The sequence below is a fragment of the Equus przewalskii genome, chromosome 20 (assembly GCF_037783145.1).
Source record: "Equus przewalskii isolate Varuska chromosome 20, EquPr2, whole genome shotgun sequence".
NCBI classification, from domain to species: domain Eukaryota; kingdom Metazoa; phylum Chordata; class Mammalia; order Perissodactyla; family Equidae; genus Equus; species Equus przewalskii.
In genome coordinates this window covers 1,880,641-1,897,602 of record NC_091850.1, presented here as the reverse complement: position 1 = coordinate 1,897,602, position 16,962 = coordinate 1,880,641, and the positions used below count along the sequence as shown (strand labels likewise).

The 16,962-nt window shown below is 49.6% G+C and overlaps 1 protein-coding gene across 1 annotated transcript in view; it reads right to left on the bottom strand.

The window, feature by feature from the left end:
- The window catches only part of NWD1 (NACHT and WD repeat domain containing 1), an 80,034-nt gene extending 72,489 nt beyond the window's left edge, over nt 1-7,545 (bottom strand). The window contains exons 1-2 of the mRNA XM_070587336.1: nt 7,275-7,545; nt 1,072-1,175 (exon numbers count right to left, since the gene is read on the bottom strand). The gene's annotated coding sequence lies outside the window, so the exon portion shown is untranslated. The remainder of the gene's footprint in view (nt 1-1,071; nt 1,176-7,274) is intronic.
- Between the last annotated feature and the right edge of the window lie 9,417 nt (nt 7,546-16,962).

Genomic DNA, 16,962 nt, shown 5'->3' with positions numbered 1-16,962 from the left:
TGGGAGCTGTGCCCAGCCTTAGCAGGGCAGGCAAGAAGGACGAACACTTAGTGGAACGCCCACCCCATCCTGTGCTCACCCTCCAATGAGGTCCAGGCACAGGGTGTACTATTAAACTAGCAGTTCTCAACTGGGGGCCATTCTGGTCCCCAAGGGACACTCGTAGTGTCTGGAGACATTTTGGTTGTCACCACGGGGCGCGGGGGAAGGTACTCGCATCTAGTGGGTGGAGCCCAGGGATGCTGCTCCACACCCTCCAATGCACAGGACATCCCCACCAGAGAGAATTATCTGTCCCCAAATGTCAGCAGTGCTGAGAAAGAAACTGAAAGCAGCTTTAAATCAACCCTAGCCAGATCTCCTTGCCTGCAAGAGGTGTGGGGCCTGCAGCTGGCCCGCTTTGAAAAGAGGGGAGATGGGCAAGTCTCCAAGGGCGGTTAAGGATCTGCCTACATCAAACTGAGATGTGCTCTCGGAAATAATCGAAAAATGCCACTTTCTACAATGTGAGTGGACCTTCAGGGCACTATGCTGAGTGAAATAAGTCAGACAGAGAAAGACAAATACTGTACGATCTCACTTACATGTGGAATCTAAAAAAGCTGAACTCGTGGAAACAGAGAGCAGAATGGTGGTCAGCAGGGGCTGGGGAAATGGGGCGATGCTGGTCAAAGGGCACTAACTTCTAGTTATAAGATTAACAAGTTCTGGGGCTCTAATGTATGATACTGTATTACACACGTGAAAGTTGCTAAGAGAGTGAATCTTAAATGTTTTCATCACAAAAAAAGGGTAATTATGTAACATGATGGAGTGTTAGCTATGCTGTGGTGGTAACATTTTTGCAGTATATAAATGTACCGAATCAACACGTTGTACATCTTTCACTTAGACAATGTTATATGACAAATACATCTCAATAACACTAGGAAAAAAATCATCAAAAACATGGGCTGCATGACCAGCGAAAGACTTTCTTACAATTTGACCTTATTGAAAATGCCCTGGTGATGTGAGTCCTGCCCACCCACCTCTCAATATTAACAAACCACAGACAGAAAGGACGGATACCGTGGCATCCATGGGCCTGCTTGGGATGCCGGCTCCTTCAGCGCTGTCCTGGAGGGTTTAAGCAAGTGGCCTCTCTTCTGGGACATCAGCATCAGCTGCATCGTCTGTGAAATGGGAGTGAGAACCACTCACGGTGAGCTGGGGTGAGGAGAGTGAGGCATTTGCCTCGGGATCAACACGTTAAGGAAGTATCATGTGCCTGAAAATCAAAAGGAATGCCAACACGCCCGTGATGAACAAAATGTGAACAGGCATTTGGGCGATCGGGGTGCAAAGTCCCCACTCCACATACGGGCACTGGATAAATAGTGGTATCGGTTCTACTGAACAGTCTGAACTTTGTCATACCTTTTCCTTCTCTGCCTCTACTTTCCCTCCCTGCCTTGTCCACCCAGGAAAGACTGCCATTCAGGAGTCCCCACAACCACCGTAGGTCTGCAGAATTCACTAGAAGGACTCAGAGAATCCACAAAAGCTATTCCACTCACACTACAGAGAAAGGACACAGATTAACAGTGGCTGCCTTTGGGTAGGGAGCGTAGAGGCCTTAACGGGAAAGGAAACTTACTTTTCTTTTCTTTTTTTTTTTAAGATTGGCACCTGAGCTAACAACTGTTGCCAATCTTCTTTTTTTTTCTTTTTTCTCTCCTGCTTTATCTCCCCAACCCCCCCCAGTACATAGTTGTATATCTTAGTTGCAGGTCCTTCTAGTTGTGGGATGTGGGACGCCACCTCAACGTGGCCTGACGAGCAAGGCCATGTCCGCACCTAGGATCTGAACCCTGGGCCGCCACAGCGGACCGCGCGAACTTAACCACTCGGCCATGGAGCCGGCCCCCTTACTTTTCAATATATAAGTTTTTATATGGTTTAATGGTGACCATTTAAAATATTGTATTTTCAATTTTAAACGCTAGTACATAACAGAAAGGATGCATTCCAGGTAGTCCTTCAGAGCTCCAAAATGCCTTCTAAACTAGAGAAAAACAGCTACACTCAATGCCTCTTTGATGCCCCTTGCTTTTGTAAGTGTTTAATTGCTAATACAGGGTTAGCTGAAAGAAGACTTTAAATGTAAGATGACCCCAAGCTTGGTTCCATGAAAAAGATTAACAAGCAGGTTCTGCCTGAGATTGGGTAGTTAATGAGGGCCTCTCTGAGGAAGTCACTCATACAAAAACGGACACAGATTACAATCAGCCAAGAGAAGAGGTGCATAAAGCAGTATCCAGGAGAGACCAGGGTGAGCTTCCAGTTGTCCCCTCCCAGTGGAGTCGTGGGGACAGACTTTAATTCTCCCGGCAGCCATGTGTGACAACACACATGGTGTGCTGCCAACTAGGGAAACTTGCTGGAGCCCAGGTGTTCCGAGTTTTTACTGGGCATTGGTCACATAAGCAAGTCTGACCTCCTGCACAGGTGACCTCCGACTCCAGTCCCTCCAGGTCAAGCTGGTGACACATGTCCCAAGGCCCCCGCTATAAGTCACAGTGTTAGCATAGACTATCTGGTACATCCCAAGGCCCCCAGCTAAACGAAGAGCTTCTTATCAGGAAGGACATTCCAAGGACACTGCCAGGAGCTGGGCAAGGGCCAGACGTTTCACGTCCAGGGTGTGGACAACCAGGCCTGCTGAGTTAATCCTCTCCTACACAGACCTGCTAAGTATTGTGACACAGAGCTGACTGTCACCATTTTATGAATGAAGAAACTGAGGCTCAGAGAACTTCCTCACTAGCCGGAAAAGGCAGAGTCAGCGAGCAAGTGCTGCTCTGGCCCCCTGTCCTTCACAGACCCCGAAAGCCAGCCTTGCCATCCAACCACCTTCCCACAATCCACCCAGACGCTCTGCTTTAGCCGTGCCCGGCTGACCTCACTCAGGCCCCAGCTCCAGACTCCAGTGTCGGTCTAGGCCCTTCTTCCAGCACCTCTTGACCAGTCTCCTGACCTCGAATTTGCCCCCCTCAAAGTCTCTGTTCTTTCCCCCACTTCCCTGAGTCCCTACCGGGCCCCGTGGACCTGACCCCACTGTAGCCCGTGGTCACGCTCCCTTGCTGCAACCTCTTGGTGTTCACAGGAGGATCAGAGCGTTTGACCTCGACACTCACACCAGGCTTGCTTTCTATTCCTCTAGCCCAGACTTTTCCAGTCCCAGCACAACTGACGTTTGGGGCTGGCTTGTTCTATGCCGTGGGGACCATCCTGTGCGTTGTAGGATGTCAAGGAGCATCCTGGTCTCAACCCACTGGATACCAGGAGCAGATCTCCTCCCCAGGTTGTAACAATCAAAAATATCTCCAGATATTGCCCATGTCCACCAGGGGGCAGAAGCCTGCCGGGTTGAGAACCCGTGGTCTACAACAGCTAAGTTATTTCTGCCTCAGGGCCTCTGCATGTGCCATACCCGAACTCTCCATCCGGTGTCCTTTCGTGTCATTCACATTTCAGCCTAAATGCCACCTGCTGAGAGGCTCTCCCTGACTGTCTCCTTACTCAACGACCTCCCAAGTCACCCCCCATGCTGTCACACTATTTTAATTCTCTGCATGGTGCTCACCACCAGCTGATGTTTCTTCTTGTTTCTGCCTGTTTACTGTTTGCTCTCTCACAACAAACTTCCATGAGTGCAAGGACCCTGTCTGCCTGGTCAGCGTGCCCAGCAGGTGCCCAGTAAGTAATTGTCACAGCAACATGCTCACCCACAACTATCCATCTTCCTTGACCCCTGCTTGTCACCACAGACAACTAAGCAAGACCGGCCTTCTCCAGGAAGGACAGGAGCCCCTTGCAGCGCCCGTCCTCTGGTTTTCCTTGGGGGCTCCTGCCTCCCTCTAGCTCCTGCTGGTGATTGAAGGGCCAGTTTAGAATCCTCTGGGGAAGTAGGTTGGAGAAGACAGTTTTCTGGGCCCAGCACTGCCCGGAAGACGAGCTCCGGCAATCCTAGTAACTTTTGTCTTAGGCACTTCGCAGCTCTCTTCCTGCCAATTCTCCCAGCAACTGGGATAATGAAAGGAATTGTTGGCTCTCAGGCCGGCTTAGCTGGGCCCTTGGCCAGACCTGGCAGTTAACTGTTGTGTGCCAGGCTAACAGGTCCATCGCAGCAGATGCCTTTTGTCAAGGGTCCACAAGGGGCCGGCCAGTTGGCGTTTGGCATCGGCAGTCCACACACAACCCCGAGATCCTGTACCATGGACGAAGGAAATGAGGTCCAGGGAGGTGAAGCTCCTTGCGTGGGCCACTTGGCCTCTCCGGGCTTGAGTCTTCTCCACCACCTCCTGGGTTGGTAAGAGAATGAATGCATGCACATAGTGAGCCTAGCACCACGCTCGGCTCATGCAAGGACCCACGAAATGTCGGCCGTGATAAATTACTATTATAACCAGGTTCACTCATCAAGCATCAGAGCCAGGAATCAAAGCCTCCTATGCCAACGTTTCAGGAAGCGCTAATGACATCTAAGTCTCTAGAGCAGGGTTTCCCAACCTCGGCACCGCCGACACTTGGCGCCAGACCCCCCCTCTGTGGAGGGGGCCGTCCTGGCCACTGGAGGGTGTTGAGCAGCAACCCTGGCCTCCACCAACTAGATGCCAGCAGCACCACCACTTCCGATCACTGACAACCAAAAACGTCTCTGGACAGTGCCAAGAGTCCCCCCGCCCCGCTGAGAACCGCTGCTCCGTCATGTTACCTATTCATGTTGCTACAATCACGTTACTATATTCCGAGGGACTCCTACCTGCAGGCGCTAACGCACACCAACACACACCGCGCCTGCACTTCTCCAGCACCCTGAGGGCTTCAGTCTGCCGTCTGGTTTACTGAGGGTGAAAATGAGCTCCAGAGAAGGTCAGCGACCCGCCCAAGGCCATCCCAGGCAAGGGGGTGCCGGAACTGAGTCAGACCCCTACCGTCGTCTGCCACACCGGAGTCTGTGGGCATTAAAGAATTCTTTTTTTTTTTTGAGGAAGATTAGCCCTGAGCTAACTACTGCCAACCAATCCTCTTTTTTTTTTTTTTTTTTTGCTGAGGAAGACCAGCCCTGAGCTAACATCCATGCCCATCTTCCTCTACTTTGTACATGGGATGCCTACCACAGCATGGCTTTTGCCAAGCAGTGCCATGTCCTCACCAGGGATGCGAACCGGCGAACCCCAGGCCACTGAGAAGCAGAACGTGTGAACTTAGCCGGTGCGCCACCAGGCAGGCCCCAAGAATTCTTGGTAAAGTCTTTTAAGTGTGATAATGGTATTGTGCTTAGGTGTCCTTAAGGGTCTTTATCTCTTGGAGACATAGGAAATAGTTACAGAATGAGAAGATTTATGGAAGGACTTGGGTTTGCTTTGAACTAATTCCAGCTGGTGAGGTGGGCAGGGTGGGGTTTGGTCAGGGGGTGATGGTGGTTGGGGCTGGCAAGAGCTCTTCATACCTTTCTGCCTACTTTTGTGACTTTGAAATCCTCTGTAGAAAAGCCTAGAATGTTCTTCCATCTGTGCTTTGCAGGAGTAGTCATGATCATCTATGTGTGGGGTGGGCGCTGAGCCCTCGGCCAGGGGATTCCCTCCCTCCTCTGCCATCTGCACTCCTGACTTTCCTCATTCCCGCCTCACAGACGAGGGATCCCGGCCGGCGGCGGAGACGTAAAGAAACCGGATCAACCTCTCGGCTAGAAGGAGGTGCCCAGACCGAGGCTGGGCGGGCAAGCAGCGCCCCCTGGAGGCCAGCGCGCGGGCTGCCGCGAGCGGAGGGAAGCCGCTGGAACCCAGGGCTGGGCTGGCCCGGGGCCGCCAACAAACCCAAAACGACTCAGCACCGAAGATAAACAACATTTTTTCAATGTTTTTTACTGTGGTAAAAGGATAAATATTTTAATGCAATATTTTAAAAAATCCAAATCAATCCAGAAAAACCCACAATGAATGAAATATCACAATTTTAAATATGGTGAGGCGAGTGAGGTAGGTATGCAAATAAAGGGATGATCCCGTTTTTGCTAAGATTTTGATATTTTGTTCCTCATGGATTTTTTTGCATTGATTTTGATTTTTTAAAAACTTTAGGGGCCAGCCTGTGGCTGAGTGGTTAAGATCCCACGCTCTGCTTAGGTGGCCCAGGGTTTCCCCAATTTGGATCCTGGGCGCCGACATGGTGCCACTCATTATGCCATGTTGAGGCAGCGTCCCGTATGCCACAACTAGAAGGACCCACAACTAAAATATACAACCATGTACTGGGGGGATTTGGGAAGAAAAAGCAGAAAAATAATTGGCAACTGTTGTTAGCTCAGGTGCCAATCTTAAAAAAAAAAACACTTTAAAATATTGTTAATCTGCAAATCAAAACTGCAATGAGATACCACCTCACACCCACTAGGACAGCAATAATCTTAAAAAGTGAAAAATACCAAGTATTGGTGAGGCTGTGGAGGAACTGGGACCCTTGTGCACTGCTGGTGGAGAGGTAAATGCTGCAGCTGCTGGGGAAAATAGCTTGAAAGTGCCTTAAAAAGCAAAACGTAGATGGGGCAGCCCAGTGGCTAGTGGTTATGTTCACACGCTCTGCTTCAGCTGCCCGGGGTTTGCAGGTTCAGATCCTGGGCATGGACCTACACACTGCTCATCAGCCATGCTGTGGTAGCGTCCCACATACAGAATAGAGGAAGACTGGCACAGATGTCAGCTCGGGCATGATCTTCCTTGCCAAAATAAAGTGAGACATAGAATTACCGTGTGATCCAGCAATTCCACTCCTAGGTATAGACCCAAGAGAATGAAAACAGGTGTGCAAGCAAGTCCTTGTATATGTGTGTTCACAGCAGCACTGCTCATGATCAACCCCTCCTGGTGATCACATTTAGCCGCTTGCATCCTGGGCGGTCTGTGCCCCGGCCTGCAAGTCTCATTTGTCCCTCTCCCAATGCCTAGCACAGGCCCCAGCCCCGCAGGGTCCAGAATGCCCGCCCAGTGGAAATCAACAGTTGGCCTCAATTTTGCCGAGCGGTTCATAAGCTTTTTGGGGTCACAGACCACACTTTAACATCCTCAATAAACGCTTTGAACCCTCTTCTAGAAAATAACACGAGCACATAATTCTGCCTCTCGTCTCGGGGAATCCATGGACCCTCTGATTCCTGTCCTGGGCTTTGCCAGAGGCCAATGACACCCAGACTAAGAAGCTGAAGGTCAGCCAAGTATCCTGAGATTCACCTGTTTAAGGAAAAACCAGCTCGCAATTTGCTACTAAAGAGATATCCATCCGCACACAACAGGCGCGAGTAACCGGGCCACTTCTGAGAGCTCGCTTCATGACGGCGCTAACCCGTCCGTCACTGCCATGAACCCAGTCAATCATCGGGGACTAACTTTTATCCCCATTTTCAGCTGAAGCAAGGGAGACGGAGAGGAAAAGTAACTTGCCCAGATGCACAGTGTGGTGGTTTTAAAATATGTCCATAAATTCTTCGATTCTCCTCCCTTCAGAAGCTGGGTCCCAATTCCCCGCCCCGAGTGTGGGCTGCACCTAACAATCCGCTTCTGTGACACAGAATAAAGCAGAGGTGACAGCGCGTGACTTGAGAGACGAGATCGCAGAAGGCACTGTGTCTTCTGTGCTCTTGGCTCGCTAGCTCTGGGGGAGGTTGGCTGCCACGTCCCAGGGTCCTCAAGCAGCCTATGGAAAAGCCCGTGCACCGAGGAACTGAGGCCTCCAGCCAACAGCCCCGTGAGGGAGCCGTTTTGGAAATGGAGTCTCTGGTCTTGGTCAAGCCTCTGACGACGGCAGCCTGGCCAACGTCTGACTGCAACCTCATGAGAGACCCGGAGCCTAAACAACCCACCTATGCAGCCGAATTTCTGCTGCACACAACTGTGGGATAATGTTTTTCTTGCTTTAAACCATTACGTTTTGGGGGATATTTGTTACACAGCAATGGATAACTAATACACTCAACTTGAAAGTGGCAGAATGGGATTTGAACCCACGTCTTCCAGTTCCAGAGCCCAACATCAGTTGTAATATGGTAAATCAGAAACAGTGTAAATGTCCATCCCCAGGAGATTGGGTAAATAAATTACGGCCCATCCACTCAATAGAATTCTATGCAGCCCATTAAAGTGAATGAACAAGGTCTTCAGGGGATTGCCGAAAAGACATCCGTGTTATCTTACTATGTGACAAAAGTGGGGTGCCAAAGGCAGCATGTGTATGACTCCATTTTAGTCTAAACAGAGGCATTTTTCTGCACGTGTTTCTGTGTGTGTAACAAAAGGCCTGTTCCTAGTCATTCCCTCTGGGAAGGGGGTGTGGCTGCGAAGTGGGAAGTCTCTTTCTCTCTCTCTTTTTTTCTACTTTATGCACTTCTCTATAGCTGGCATTTTTAGTAATCAGACCTTCATGTTTTTAGAATTTAAAAAAAAATCCCAAAGCTGCGCAAACAAAAGTCTTTGCCTCTTTGGGGTGTAAGCCTCTGCCCTCAGGAGGCGGCCTGGGGTTGCTGTGAGGAGCGGTGCGTGACTGCTGCGTGGCAGCCGCTCCTCTCTGCGCCCAGACACACAGCACCTTGTCCTGCTCAGCCAGCTGCAACTTTGTTTCCGGTTCATGGTTTGGCGGGCTCCACCTGGAGTTTTGTTTAATGGGTGTGTTCATTTGCTGAAGCTGCCAGGACAAAGTACTGCAAACCAAGCGGCATGAGCAACAGCAATCGATGGTCCCGTGGGTCTGAAGGCCCGAAGTCCAGGTGCAGGCAGGGTTGGTTCCTTCTGAGGCCTCTCTCGGTGGCTTGTGGATGGCCGTCTTCTCCCTGTGTCTTCACAGCGTCTTCCCTCTCTGTGTGTCTGTGTCCTGATCCCCTTTTCAATAAGGACATCAGTCCCATGGGATCAAGGCCCACCCTATGACTTCACTTTAACTAGGTCACCTTGTTAAAGGCCTCGTCTCCAACAAGGTCACATTCTGAGGGACTGGGGGCTAGGACTTCAATATATGAACTTTGGGGGGACACCGTGCAAACCGTCACACTGGCCTTTGAGCTCACAGGTAGCTGTCGAAATGTGAACATGGCTATGGGCAGCACGGTTTCTCTTTTGGTTCCACGTTGGAATTTCTTTATGGCCACCACATCATTAAACAAAACCTTGACTACTGCCCTCAGCCTCCTACCTGGAGCTAGGATTCCCAGGGAGGGAGACACGCCGCCTCCATGGAAACCCAAAGAATTCACTAAGCGGGCTTCCTTAGCCACAGGACGGAATAGGCATGGCAGAAATTTCCAGAATGTTGCTTCTAAGCCTGGATCTTCTCTGGTGGTAGGGAGGACCTTGTGGGATGATCTGGTCTCCCACTGGATGCATCTCTGCGGCCTCAGTGTCCCACCTGCCCCGAGCTTGTTGACAGCACTTGCTCCAGGCCAGGTAGAAACCAGCCCCTCTGCCCTGACAGAGGGGATGGTTTGCCTGTGGGCAGCCACTCTCTGAAGGATGGCATTGACTTGGCAAGTTGGGAGACAGGATAGTAATTGCAGAAGAAAGGAGGAGGTGTTCATGTAGACGATTCCGTCTTCAAAATGCACCTTGATCATTGCCCTGGTCCCCTGCTGCCCTGCAGGGCAGGACCCCTGCCCTGGTCTCCTGCTACCACTGTCTGGCACCTCTTGCACCTCCCTCTGCCCCCGTCTGCCAGGCAGAAAAGAGCAGCCAGAAGCAGCTTTGAAAAATGTCCATCTGAGCATGTCACTCCCCTGCTTTAAGCTATTCAAAATACTTGCTATTACTCTTAGGTTTGAATCTAAAGTGCTTAACCCTGACCAACAAGGCCCAGTGGGTCTGCAGCAAGCTTAGGTCTCGGCCCCATCCCCTCCCTTGTGCTACTCCAGCTCCAGCTTCCTCTCCATTCTCCAAAAAAGACACACTATGGGCTGCCCCAAGCCTTTGCACATGCCATTCTTATCTGCCTGGTTGGCTCTACCCAGGTCTTCTTATGCTATTATCTTTCAGGTCTACACTAAGGCCTTAAAAGTGGCTTTCCCCCTTCACTCCCATCCCCAGACACTCTTAGCTCACCACTGTGTTTGATTCCCCTTGTGTCCTATTTTGTTATTTAATTTGTAAATTAATCTTGTTTACATACATGTGCACTTGTTCATTGTCTGTACTAGTCTCTGTCCATTCAGGATTTTGCGGGGCGTGGGGGGGGGGGTGGCTGAATTCATTTTCTGGGGCTGCCATAACAAGTACCACAAACTAGGGGCTTAAAACAACACAAATGTATTCTTTCACGGTTCTGGAGGCCAGAAGTCCAAAATCAAGGTGTGGGCAGGGCCCTGCTCCCTCCGAAGGCGGTAGGAGGAGAATCTCTCCTCGCCTGTTCCAGCTTCTGTCAACCTTTGGTGTTCCTTGGCTTGTAGACGCATCCATCACTTGAGTCTGTCTCCACTGTTACATGGCCTTCTTCTCTTCATGTCTGAGTTCAACTTTCCTCTTCTTGTAAGGACACCAGTCATGTTGGATCAGGGCCACGCCAATGGCTTCATCGTAACTGGACGACATCTGCAAAGACCGTATCCCTAAGTCAGGCCACATTCACAGGGGCTGGGATTAGGGCTTCACGCATCTTCCCGGGAGACACAATTCACCCCTAATGGGTGAGTCCATGTCTTTTTAACATTTTTTATGACAAAATGGGAAGTACCTATAAATCCTGCCCTCCTGAGCGTCAAGTTCAAGGCCGTCTCCAGGAAAAGCACTTGAACAAGTGTTAGAGTCCAACTGACGTCTGTTTTTAGGAAACACCATTTTTACTTGAAATGTCTGAAAAACTATGATTCAGACTTAGCCGTTTGGCAGACATTTTCTCAGAAATGCACAAAATGAGCCTCCTGTCACTTCAAGGAAAATGACTGTCAGTGTTTGCTGCCAATGATAAAAGTCAAACTTTCGAGGGAAAATCAGAATTTTGGAAAACCTGTATCTGCCACTGTGAGCTTGGCTGCTCTGACACTTAAAGCTTGTCTGACGAGATGGGTGGTGATATTAACGAATGCAACTCTCTGACAGTGAAGGATGAAATAGGACAACCTCTGCATAAGTCAGTCAACTAATAGTTTCCAAGTGACCGATGCATGATGGCACAGTCATCGTAGGTCCATGCAGAATGCAAGACTGACCAATAGATTTTCATGTAACCAAGTGGAGTGGGCCAAAAGGGGACTCCTAAAAAGATAGATCCGAGTCCTAACCCCAGAACCTGTGACTGTGACCTTATTTGGAAAAAGAGTCTTTGCCAATGTAATTAAGGTAAGGATCTCAGCAGGAGATCATCCTGGATTACCCAGATGGGCCTGGATCCAATGACAAGTGTCCTCACGAGAGAGAAGTGGGGAAGACATGGACACAGAGGAGCAGAAGGCTACATGACAACGGGAGGCAGAGACCGGAGCGATGCAGCCACAGTGGAGGATCCCCAGAGCCACAAGAAGCTGGTAGAGGTGAAGAAGGATTCTTGCTTAGAGAGGAGGGCATGTGCGGGTGCCCAGGGATCAGAGAGAACCTGGCACGTTCTAAGAACTGCAAATAGCTTGATGAGGCTCAATATTTGATATGACATAAAATTTAGCTATAAGCTATAAGAAACAATGAAATGGACACCCGTATACTCACCATCTGGCAAACTTTTTCTATGAAGGACCCGATAGTAAATATTTTCAGCTTTGCAGATCAGACGGTCACCAGTCCCTGACTCGACTATTCACTTCTGTCATTGTGGCTGGAAAGCAGCCATAGGCAATACATAAACGAATGGGTGTGATATGTGCCAACAAGACTTTATTTCCAGATGCTGAAATTTGAATTTCATATCATCTTTCACATCATGAAACAGCCTTCCTCTTTTGATTTGTACCCCCAACCACTAAAAACTGTAAAATCCATTCCTAGCTCTCAAATGGCCCCAAATCAGACGAGCCGGATCCAGCTTAAGAAACAGAACGTTTGCACGCCTTGCAAGCTCCCTGTGCACCCCCAGTTCTGTCTCCCTCCCTCCCCCGCAAAGGGCAGCCATGATCTTGCGTCTTGCGTTCGTCCTTCTCTTGTTTGTGGGATGGTTTTGCTATACAAATATGTATCCCAAAACAATATATCACTAGGTTTGTGTGTTTTGGGCTTTTATATAAAGGGAACTACACTGTAGGTATTCTGACGCGACTTGCTTTCTACGCTCAGCGTGTTTTTGAGATTTGTCCGTACTGTGGTTTATTCATTTTCAGTGCTGTATGGTTTTCTATCATATGACTATAAAGTAATTTGTTCATCCTCCTGTTGGTTTACATTTGCATTGTTTCTCATGTTTCCTCATTAGAACATTCTGGAACATTCTGGAGGGGCTGGAAGTCAAAGTTGGAGGTGGTCAGACTGATGGATTAGAAAAGGGACCACCCACCCAGCTATTTGCCAGGCAGGCCTCAGCTACCATAAGCAGCAATGGATTGTGGCTCAGATGGCTGCACAGATGGGGAAACTGAGGCTGAGAGTAGTCAGATGATGCCCACAGCCACACAGTATTCATGGGTGTGGTAAGCAGCCTCTAAGATGGCCCTGTTGGTCTCCACCTCCCAGGGACTACTCCCGTGTGTGGTTCTCGCCCACATGGGACCAGGGTTGGTCTGGGTGACCAAAAGAAAATGGCAGAAGTGGCAGGATGTCACCTTTAAGATGAGGTTATACAAGACTGTGGTTTCCATCTTGGGATCTCTCTCTCTCTCTCTGGGGAAGTGACTGCAACACTGTGAGCAGCCCCATGTCATGGGGCCTGTAGTGAGGACTGAAGCCTGCATCCATTGGCCAGTGAAGAGCTGAGGCCTGGAACAGCTGGAGGAGCGGTCTTGGACATCAATTCTCCAGCTGTACTCAGGTTTTCCAGTAACTGCTCCTCTGGCTGACATCTCGACTGTGACCTTGTGAGAGAGACTCTGAGCCAAAACCACTCAGCTAAGCCATCTCAGATTCCTGATGTCCAGAAAGCGTGTGAGATAACAAATGTCTGTGGTTTTATGCTGCTACCATGTGGGGTGTTTTGTTACACAGTGATAGCTGACTGATACAACGGGGCAGGGCCAGAGCTTAAACCTTTCAGCTCCTCGTCTGGACCCTCCTAGGAGGCTGGGCTCCTCCCTGGCCTGAGTCTCTCTGCCTTATTTTCAGAGTCTTTAGTAACCATTTCTTACCATGTTCAGCAGCAGAGGCACATTCTAGAGGGCTCTGGTGCAACCCATGAACGTGATGATAAAGGAGAGGCTCCAGCCCACAGTCTCGATGAGGGAAAGCCAGCCAGGAAGGAAGCCACAGCACGGGGGGTGGGGGGTGGGGTGTGTACAGACGTCTTCTCAACCAGGCCAACTGGGGGCTCCCTGGTTAGGTGTTTTCCAAAGATCCCACCTCCCAGCCTCTGTCCATGCTGTGGTCGCCATCTGGAACACTCTCCCCAACATCCTCTGAGCCCCCCTCTGAGCATTTCAAGGCCCCAGACAAACCCCCCTCCTCCAGGAAGTCCTCCTTAACCCTCCTTGATCCCCCTGAGCCCTCACGGCACTTCCTTCCCTCTCTCAGGGAACGCTGTAAGAGAAAGGGATGGGCCTTTACATCCTTATGCCCCTAGGGTGCAGCACAGGGACAGACACCCTAAGCCTCACCAAGTGTTTGTTGAATGAATTCTTGTCTATTCTGATGTTATAGAATCAATGTTTGTGTCCCCCCAAATTCATGTGTTGCAATCCTAATCCCAGTGAGATGGTATTTGGAGGTGGGGCCTTTGGGTAGAGTTAGATTAGATCATGAGAGTGGGGCCCTCATGATGGGATTAATGCCCTTATAAAAGGAGGGAAGACACGGGATCTCTCTCCACTCTCTGCTGTGGAGGAGATGGGGAGCAGACGGCCATCCGCCAACCAGGAAGAGAGCCCTCACCACACACTGGGCTGCCACGCTCGCGCTCAACTTCCAGCCTCTAGATCTGGGAGAAACACGTTTCTGTTTCTGAAGCCAGCACTCTATGGTAACTCGTTATAGCTGCCCGAACTGACTGAGACGCCTGATTAAGGTCTGTTTTTATAGAGGAAGCGTGGACACTTGAGGGATGGTGTGAGGCCCATTTCTGGTGTGGCGCAAAGTTTGATACCACTGTCTTGGTTTTACTTAATTAATTGTACAGTTCATTTCTTCTATGAATTATCAGATTTTTGCAGTTAGAACGAGTCTTAAAAATTATTCAGTCCAGGGGTTGGCAAACTCTTCCTGCAAAAGGCCAATCTTTTCTGTGTGGGCCAGAGAGTCTCTGTCGTGATGACTCAACTCTGCACGTAAATGGATGAGTGTGCCTGTGTGCCAATAAAACTTTATTTACAAACACAGGTGGTGGGCCGGATTTGGCCCGTGGGCCATAGATCACCTACCCTTGACCTAGTCCAAGATTTTCATTTAACAAGGAGGTGTTCACTCAGGATCACACAGCAAATTAGAAGCAAAACTAAAACTCATGCTCAGACCTGCCAATATCCTGTCTTTGTGCCTTCCTCTGACCTCTCGGCTGGCTTACATGGGCTCAATTAGGTGTGTGTTTCCTCCACTAATTGAGTTGGGGCTTTTCCCAGAGGCCTCCAGGCAGGTACCAACCGGAATGTATTACAACCGCCCACACCTGCGGTAACCGCTGGATCAGCGTCAGAGCCTCTGCTGAACTCTCCCCACGTGTGAAGCTTAGGCTTCCCCAAAGAGACTCAAAAAGTGAGGTGTGAAGGAGAAAGTGTGGGCTGTGGAATGAGATGGACTTGGATGTTAAATGTGCCCCACTATTAGCTCTGGGTGACTGATGTCAAGTCACTTCTCCACTGAGCCTCAATTTTTTCCATAAAATGAGGGTAACAACCCACCTCCAGACACACTATCTGTCAGATACCTGCTTCTGTGCTTGGCATGTTGTTGATACCGACCCTGATATCAGTTTCCCCACATTAAACCCAGCATATATGGGTTAAAACCAAAACTCTCATTCCCTGCTTACTCTCTGGCTTCCTGGCTCCAGAATCCACTATCCTCCATGGAGACAGACACCATCAAGGACAAGCACCTGGACTATCTCCTCCCGCAAAGAGATACAGGCTGGTGGGAAAGCTGCTGACCAGCAAGGTCATGAGCTCCCTCCTCTCTGCAAGTGTCTCAAGGCCAAAGACAGGCTGGTGGGAAAGCTCCGACCAGCAAGGCCATATACTCCCCCTCCCCTACCTAAAACCCCAAATAAAAACCCTTCTTTTTAGCTTTTCAGGGAGTTTGGGATTTGAGCGTTAGCTGCCCTCTCTCCTTGCTCAGCACTGTGCAAAAATAAAATTCCTACTTTCTTCCACCACACTCAGTGTCAGAGATTGGCTTGCTGCACAACGGGTAAGCGAACTCACTTCAGGTTCTGTAAAATTGTGAGTGCTTAATAGAAATTTCTGGGCACAATGGTGGGGTGGATTTGCTTACGAGAGGTGGTGGGCAGCTTCTACGGTGGCCTCTGTGGGTCCCTGCTCCTGGTACTCACATCGTTGTGTACCCCTACCCCTGAGTGGAGGGGACCTGAGATTTACTTCTAACAAATAGAATATAATGTAAGTGATGGGATGTGGTTCCTCGAAAAATTAAATATAGAATTACCATATGATCCAGAAATTCCCCTCAGTGTGTATCCCAAAGAACTGAAAGCAGGGTCTTGAAGAGGTTCTTGTACACCCATGTTTATAGCAGCTTATTCACAACAGCTGAAAGGTGGAAGCAACCCAGTGTCCACTGACAGATGAATAGATAAGCAAAATGTGGCCCACCCATACAAAGGAATATTATGCAGCCTTACAAAGGAAGGAAATTCCGACACATGCTACAGCATGGATGAAGCTTGAGAACATCATGCTAAGTGAAAAATGCCAGCCATGAAAAGACAAATACTGTACGATTTCACTTATATGGGGTGCCTAGAATAGTCAAATTCACGAGACAAAACGTAGAATGGTGGGGGCCAGGGGCTGGGGGAGGGGATGAGGGGTTTGTGTTTAATGTACTGAGTTTCAGTTTTGCAGGATGAAAAGAGTTCTGGAGATGGATGGTGGGGATGGCTGCACAACAACATGAATGTGCTTAACACCACAACTGTACATTTAAAAATGGTTAAGATGGTAAACTTACGTTGTGTATTTTACCACAATCATAATCTCAATCATAAAAGAAACCTTCTCTCAATCCAAGACCAAAGAAGTTACTGAGTGTGACTCCTGCAGCTAAAATTAGGCTGGGCCTGAGACCTGGCCCTGAGTTCCTTCATCTGCCTGGGACGGCAGGGTCGGCCTGCCCTGCCAATCATCCCCCACCAGCCAGCCAGCGGCCTGCCCAACCTCTTCCAGAATTGGCTGGGAGGCTATTTTGGTACAATCCGTTCTCTCAGGAAATGAGATCCCAGAACATTTGAGCCGGAAGGCAGGGGTAGGCTGATCGCCAACACCCATCAGGTGCTGGAGGAGCCGAGCAGACGCTCTGGGCACTCCTACAGAGCTGCCTCTCAACGACAGAAGTTAATTTTCTTACAGTTCTGGCAGCTCAAAGTCTGAGACTAAGGTGTTGGCAGCACATGTGGTTCCTTCCGAGGCCTCTCTCCTTGGCACGTAGCCAGCCATCCTCTCCCAGTGTCCACACAGGCTCCTTCCTCCGTGCGTGCCTGTGTCCTCATCTCCTCTTCTTATAAGGACACTAATCATATTGGGTTAGGGTGCACCCTAAGGACCTCATTTTAACCCAATCACCTCTTTAAAGTCCCTGTCTCTAAATACAGTCACATTCTGAAGTAGTGGGGTTAGCACTCAACATGCGAATTTTGGAGGGA